Source organism: Triticum aestivum, chromosome 7D, assembly GCF_018294505.1.
Source record: "Triticum aestivum cultivar Chinese Spring chromosome 7D, IWGSC CS RefSeq v2.1, whole genome shotgun sequence".
Lineage (NCBI taxonomy): Eukaryota > Viridiplantae > Streptophyta > Magnoliopsida > Poales > Poaceae > Triticum > Triticum aestivum.
In genome coordinates this window covers 15188259-15196018 of record NC_057814.1, presented here as the reverse complement: position 1 = coordinate 15196018, position 7760 = coordinate 15188259, and the positions used below count along the sequence as shown (strand labels likewise).

Sequence of the window (7760 nt, the reverse complement as noted above, 5' to 3'; positions counted from 1 at the left end):
ACATCGGCATATAGCAAAGTTATATAACAGTGAAACTATGCCATTGTGGATTACAAAGAAAACAAACTCCTAACCGATGAAAACAATGATCAAAGATGGTATAGATCCTGCAACTCACGTTCTACACGAGCGCGCCCACAGACACCCACACGCGCGGCGCGTGTACGTGTGCGCACGCACACACGCACACACACAAACACACATCTCAAGCAAAGCAAGTTGGGTTCTCCAACGATAACACTTTCTGGAAGAAAATGATGCTCGCTAGATCCCGCCACCGAGTTAAAGCATGGCTTTAATATGACACAAAAATGAAGGATTCTATTCTGCTCTGTTCCCCATTGAAATGGGGCTTCGGAAACAACAAAATTTGATGACTTATTAAGAAAAAGATGTAGTACGAGTATGCTATTGAAGATGCTGCAACACATGTCGCGGAAAATCGCCCATTGAATGGTCAGTAACCCATTCTAATACATCATAATCCGAGTAATCCCAAAATGCAGTCCACCACATAATGACCGCCTTCACCGCATTCGTAGCAATAAAATTTCTCATTCCTCCATGGACCTTTACCGATGTGATCCGCCTCGGATGAGTCAATAGATGTGCCTTTAACAACAGCCTGCATGACGAAACCTTCCATCGGCACCGCCGCCAATGCTGCAACTGCTGTCAGTGTTGTTGTCGTGGCCTGCCCTAGCTCTCCCTCTACCCTACCTCTCTCTCTCCCTGTCGTCTCACTCTAGCCCAAGCCAAACCGAGGAAGAAGAAATCACGAGGAGAGGGAGAACACGGTGGACTGCCGGCGCACGGACGCCCGCCGCACAGACGGCCTTTTTACTCCTCAAGCACGAACTCGAGCACACTCCACAGACTGTTACAACGTCCACTACGCGGCTCTATTCCCGAGCCAGCGCACTGGGCACGCACCCACGCCTCCACTCCCCGATCATGCACGCGCTCCTCCCGCTCATCATGCGCCCGCGATGCGCTCCGACGGGCACAGCTCGCGGCGAGCTCCAGCAGAACCACGCACGCTCATGCCACGTAGTTCGCCAACAACCTATGCCTACACACACGCACAGGGTGTACACGTGCACGGACACGCCTGTGCACCACACGCACACACACACTCACGCCTATGCTGCGGTCCGACTCGTTCGACTCGCCCAGCACGTGCCCGCGCACACGCCCGACGCGGCCGACCCGTTGCCGTGGCTTATTCTGCCCAACAGCCACGGCAGCGGGCGCTAGCTGAGCAATAGCCGGCTGCAGCGCTGCAAAACGCCTGAGAGGCCACCAGTGGAGCAGTAGGCCCCACGCAGGCCGGCACCACCTTTGTGTTAGGCACACAACCACCTGTACAGGTAGGAGGGTCACGACTTCGTTCCTGTCTCGTCCGTCCTTAACGGTTTCCTCCCCGGTGCCCAGCTCTAGGCACCCAAGCCGCGCCACGACGCGGACCACAAGATCCTTCGACGAAGGCGCCATCCGGCACATGGAAACCACGTCCGCCGCCATAGTTCAAGTTATCTCCGAGGCCACAGGACAAAGGACCTCTGTATGTATATCTGTATGCCCCATAGCCATCGCAGACTCATAGTCCTCCAAAGCGCGTACGACCATAGCCAAAGCCCCGCGGCCATGTTAGCTGCCATGCCACCAACCGTCTAGAGCTGCAGCGCTGCCCGCCCGCCGTACCGGCCTCTGTAACGAGCACCGCGCGTGGCCTGCCCAGCTGCTCCAGGCCCTGGGCGAAGAGCCGCCGCCTGTTGACTATGCACATATGTGCGAGTAGCAAGAGCTGCCGGCAACAATGCTACACTTACGGAATTCCTGCTACGGAATCCCCTTACAGACTGACGTGGAGCACTCATGGGGAAGAGGTTGAAATTACGAGGTGGGGTCAACTGAAATCAAGGGATGGAGTTGGCGCGTACGTCCAGTCCGTATGTTTTATTCCGTAAGTGCTACACTTACGGAATAAAAACTACGGACTGGACAAGTCCGGTCGCGGCGCCAATTTTGCCTCTCACAGCCAAGCTACATGTCCCTGGTAGATTTTGCCTCTCACAGCCAAGCTACATACCTGTGGTAGATTTTACCTCGCACAAAAAATACCGAGCTAGGGTCAACCACTCATCTTCCATAGCCGTACCATACCATTTCGGCCATGGGCATGTGCAAAAAGTATATAAACTAGACATGCAAGATAATATCACTGGTATGGAGCAGCCCATGGGTATCGACCAAATGGTACCGCACCACCAGGTGGACATGGTGGTGTCACAAATGGGATCCTTTCACTTTCAGCTATAATTTGTTATGATCTAAGATAAGAAGCTCAACCAAGCCATGTTTTTTGTTGTTGTTAAAGATCAGCACGCCAAGGTTATCAGCAAGTTCTCCTATTTACATGAACTCGCTGGAAGATGCAATCCACCTTCACACACCTATTGGCCTAATGAGCAGGGCTCGAGCTAAATCAATATGGCAAGATGTATGTTGTATTACATCGCCTGTCTAACCGCGTGTCCATCACATCACCGTCGCATACGTAAATAATGTATATTGTACTCCCTCCGTTCCTAAATACTTGTCTTTCTAGGCATTTCAAATGAATATCACATACGGATGTATGTAGACATATTTTAGAGTGTAGATTCACTCATTTTACTCCGTATGTAGTCACTTGTTGAAATGCCTAGAAAGACAAGTATTTAGGAACGGAGGGAGTATTACAATGGACGAAACACAATAGGTCGTGCCACCTTGTCCACGCAGATGATTGAACTTTCTGATGATGGATTAGAGCATCCAACATTTGATGGTTTACTATTCTTGGACCGGCATTTGGGTTGTTCATACAAAGTGTGTTATTGCACTAGTAGTACCGGTTCGTAATGACCCACTAAATGGTGGGGACTAAAGCCCCCCCCCCCTTAGTCCCGGTTCAACACGAACCGAGACCAAAGGCCCACCACGTGGCACGAGGCACACCGTGGTCAGCGGGACCTTTTTTTGATTTTTTTAAATAAAGCAAAAACAGCCCGTACGGCCCAGTAGGCCCCACAGGGCAGAAGACTTGCAATAGGCCCATAAAGGCCTGCTTAGAGAGGAGCTCGACACGGTAGCCGCGGCGGGGCTTATAAACCGGTGCGAGCTCCTCTCAACTAGCGAGGTGGGACTAAACATTGTGCACTTCTGGTGGCAGCGCACCCCTTTAGTACCGGTTGGTGGCTCCAACCGGTACTGGGGGGGGGGGGGGGGGGGGGGGGTTATTTAGTACCGGTTGAAGCCACCAACCCTTACTAAAGGCCACTACCTCTTTAGTAGCGGTTCGTGGCACAAACCGGTACTAAAGGTTTGCCACGAACCGGTACTAATGAGCGCCATCCGCCTAGCCGTCGGAACCGGCACTAATGGTCACATTAGTGCCGGTTCAGTTACAAACCGAGACGAATGAGCTTCACATTAGGCCATTTTTCTACTAGTGTTGCCCATTATTTTCACTATATGGGGTGTTTTCTTTTCTAGGCAATGGAGTCAAATGGTTTAAACATTCCATTAGATACATGAATGTGTTTAAAAAGAACAAAATTAAATGAGTTGGCTCACGAATTTGAAACGATTAATATAATTGAAGACCAAGCTTAAAGTAATAACATCACGTGCTATTTACATACAGAATTGGAGACCGTCACTATTTATAAGTCGTCCCAGATAAAAATTCTCACCAACCAGACCTTGCACACCATAATAAAATAAAATAGGATTATACATGTCTGTGTATACATGCATGGCCATCGTCCAGGTGCATGATCTCCATGTCTCACTAGAGTGAGCACTGAGGTTCAGCCTAAATTCACCTGCTGTTAGCAACGACAATGATAGGATCAAGATGTGAGGCCAACTTGAGAATGGTAGGAATCGAGAATGAAACACTTCAAATGTTAGCTGCTCTTGGACAACACCATCTTCTACTCTTCATAAGCTCGACCATTTCTTGTGCACACGGGCAGAAGTAACACTCCTTCAGAAAATACGTACCTCCCGGTACCCTTAACCTTGAAAATCGTGGTGTATTCCTTAAAGATATGGGGCAGGCCATCCTATCTATCTGCCTTGTCAGCTGGATAATCTCGAGAAGATTTTTTTCCGAAAAGGGACGCTTTATTACTTAAAAGTTTTAAGCATTACACACGGCCTCTGCATAACTAAGATGTACACGCGACCCATGTTGGGTAGAAGTATCTCTCGCCGTATCAACGTGTACACACCTTCCCAAACAGGCCTTGATTCTCCACACGTTATAGAGAGGACCGTAAACAAAGAATCCTGGTATGTTTGTAGATAACCTGCATTAGAGAAATACTTTTATTGTTAAAAAACTTATCATTTCTACATAGCCAAAGCGACCAAATGACGGTAAGCGCTCTGGCTCTAAGAAGAGTTCTAAACCTGTGATCTATCCCATGTAATCAGTTGCCAAATACATTAGCGACATTACAAGGAGTATACAAGTCAGAAGCTATCTGGATGATTGACGATATAGAACGAGTCAATTTACATTGGAAGAATAAATGTTTTATTGTCTCATCATGATGACAAAGGACACATTGCAGACTTGCATGTCAATTCCTCTTAATAAGGCTATCTTTAGTAAGAATGACTCCGCGATGAAGATACAATGCAAAGATTTTATTCATAAGAGGTATCTTCATCTTTCAATTCTCCTTTTTATTATCAATTGGCATATTAGACTGGATTAACGCTCTATACATAGACTTCACTGAGAATTGTCCATCAAACCCATGTGACCATTGCACCGTGAACAACCACTGGAGAAGGATGTACCACGATTGGAGTCTGGGTTCAATTAAATCTTGAGAAGCAAATAGTGGCACCGAAAAACTAGTCAGATTTCTGGGCGTGGAGAGTGGTAGATGGAATATCGTGCTCGGCCTCTTGTCCCACTGGCGGTTAAGTCGCATCTGGTTACTCCGTGCCCCTGAGTGTTAAAGAGTAGGCTTGTATGTAACGTGACAAGTGTCACGATGGGTGTATTGCGTGGGTATTGCGTGCGTATTGTTGTGTATACGGCAGGTTGTTAGACTAGTCGATCTTATCTCTTGTGTAGCTTGGAGTAGAGGTCAAGACTAGAAACAACCTGGCCGATCTTGTAATCTTTCCTCTATATTAACACACACGCGTCCCTGCCGAGGTGCATACGCTTAAACCCTTTTCTTCTTTCATGGTAATCAGAGCCTACCTCGAACTCATCCATGGCAAGATCTTCGGCGAACTCCTTCCCCTCATCTCCATTTGCACACATCGCAACAAAGAAGCTTACGAGAGGGAACGAAGCGCTATGGCGTGCCACCGTGCTCTCGGCCATCCGGGGAGCGCAGATGGCATCCTTCCTCGACGTCGAGCAGGTGGTGCCCCCGATGCACGTTGAAGTCACCAGCGACGACGGCAAGACCAAGTCCAAGGCCCCCAACCCGGAGTTCAGTGCATGGTATGCGCGCGATCAATAGGTGTTCTCTTACCTATTGACCACGCTTCCCCGCGAGACGGCCATCCAGGTGGCGATGTGCCACACCGCAGCAGAGCTGTGGAACACGGTGCAGGGGATGCTTGCATGGCATACCCGTGCGCAGACTGTCAACGTCAGAATCGCGTTGGCAAACCTCCAGAAGGGCAACATGACGATCACTGAATATGTTGGTAAGATCTGAACCCTTTGTGATGAATTAGCTGCTTCAGGGAAGAAGGTGGACGAGGAGGATGTCGTCTCTCACATCCTCGCTGGACTCGACGAGGAGTTCAACCCCGTGGTGTCTGCCATGTGCTCTAGGGTTGACCCTGTCGGGGTCCCGGAGCTGTACTCACAGCTCCTGAGCTTCGAGACTTGCATGAATTTACGTGGCAGGTCCTCTCAGTCATCAGCGAACGCGGCAACACACGGGCGCGGTCGCGGTCGCGGCGGTGGTGACCGCGGTGATCGTGGACGCGACTTCAGCAACAGGCAAGGCGGCGGCGGTGATCGTGGCCGTGGCACCTTCCCCAAGCCACCAAACCGTGGCAACCCTGGAGGCAACAACGGTGGCAGCGGCAACTACAATAACAACGCCGCCAAACCAACGTGCCAGATCTGCGGCAAGGTTGGTCACCTAGCGTCGAAGTGCTGGAAGCGTTACGACTCCTCCTATCAAGGGGGGGGGGGGGGGGAGAACGCTGTGCAAACATGGCAGCCCCGCAGTATGGCGTCGACACCAACTGGTACTTGGACAGTGGTGCGACGAACCATATCACATGAGACCTAGAGAAGCTCACCATCCGGGATCGGTACACCGGAGATGACCAAATCCACACCACGAGCGGGTCAGGTATGGCTATAGCACATATTGGTCAATCTCATATTTATACCCCCGAACGTGATCTTCTTCTCAAAAATGTGTTACATGTTCCTGAGGCTGACAAGAGTTTAATCTCTGCAAGCCGACTTGCTATTGACAACAATTCCTTCGTTGAAATTCATCCCTATTCTTTTCTTGTAAAGGATCGGGAAACGAGGAGGGTTCTGTTGCAAGGCAGGGGTAGGAGAGGCCTATACCCTATCAAACACATGGGACAAGGCGCCAAGAAGCACGTGCTCAGTGCCACACCCTCCTCGGATAGGTGGCACCGGCGCCTAGGGCATCCTTCATCAACCATGGTTAGCAAAATAATTAGCAAGAATAATCTCCCATGTGTTAAGTCATTCAATTCTGAAGTTATTTGTGACTCTTGTCAACTAGGCAAAAGCCATCAGTTGCCTTATCCGAACTCAATAAGTGAATCAAAGTTCCTTTGGAACTTGTTTTTTCTGATGTGTGGGGTCCAGCTGTTGAATCAGTAGGCAGAAAGAAATACTATGTGAGCTTTATAGATGATTTCAGTAAGTTCACGTGGATCTATCTAATCAAATATAAGTCAGAAGTTTTTCAAAAAATTCGTGACTTCGAAAATCTTGTTGAACGTCAATTTGATCGCAAAATTCTTGCTCTCCAAACAGACTGGGGAGGAGAATATGTGAAGCTAAATCCTTTCTTTACAAAACTTGGGATATCTCACCACATTTCTTGCCCTCATGCACATCAGCAAAACGGGTCAGCAGAACGTAAACATCGACATATAGTCGAGGTTGGTCTCTCCCTCCTAGCTCGAGCAAGTATGCAGCTTAAATTCTGGGATGAGGCTTTCATCGCTGCTACATACCTCATCAACAGATTACCGAGCAAAGTGATCAACTTTGAAACTCCTCTTGAAAAAATATCCCATGAAAAGCCTAATTATTCTTCTCTTCGCATTTTTGGATGTGCTTGCTGGCCGAACCTACATCCATATAATACCCACAAGCTCCAATTCCGCTCCAATCAATGCGTCTTCTTAGGCTACAGTAATCTGCACAAAGGTTTTAAGTGCCTAGACATCTCTTCCGGCCGAGTTTATATTTCCAGGGATGTTGTGTTTGATGAAACAGTGTTTCCTTTCTCCACTTTGCATCCCAATGCCGGTGCACGTCTACGTGCTGAAATCCTTCCTCTTTCTCCGGAGCTTTTGAATCCAACTGATCACGGGGGAGATAAATATGCTACTGATCATTTGGCTAATAGTCATAAACCTGATGCTAATGGAAACAGTGAAAAAAACGCTGTTCAAATCTGTGATTTTATGCAGAATCTGGCTGGTAGTACACGCGCTGGACACGA

General features: G+C 48.8%; 1 pseudogene; it reads left to right on the top strand.

The window, feature by feature from the left end:
* Positions 1-5777: 5777 nt before the first annotated feature.
* On the top strand, positions 5778-5916 carry LOC123171741 (uncharacterized; annotated as a pseudogene).
* Positions 5917-7760: the final 1844 nt, after the last annotated feature.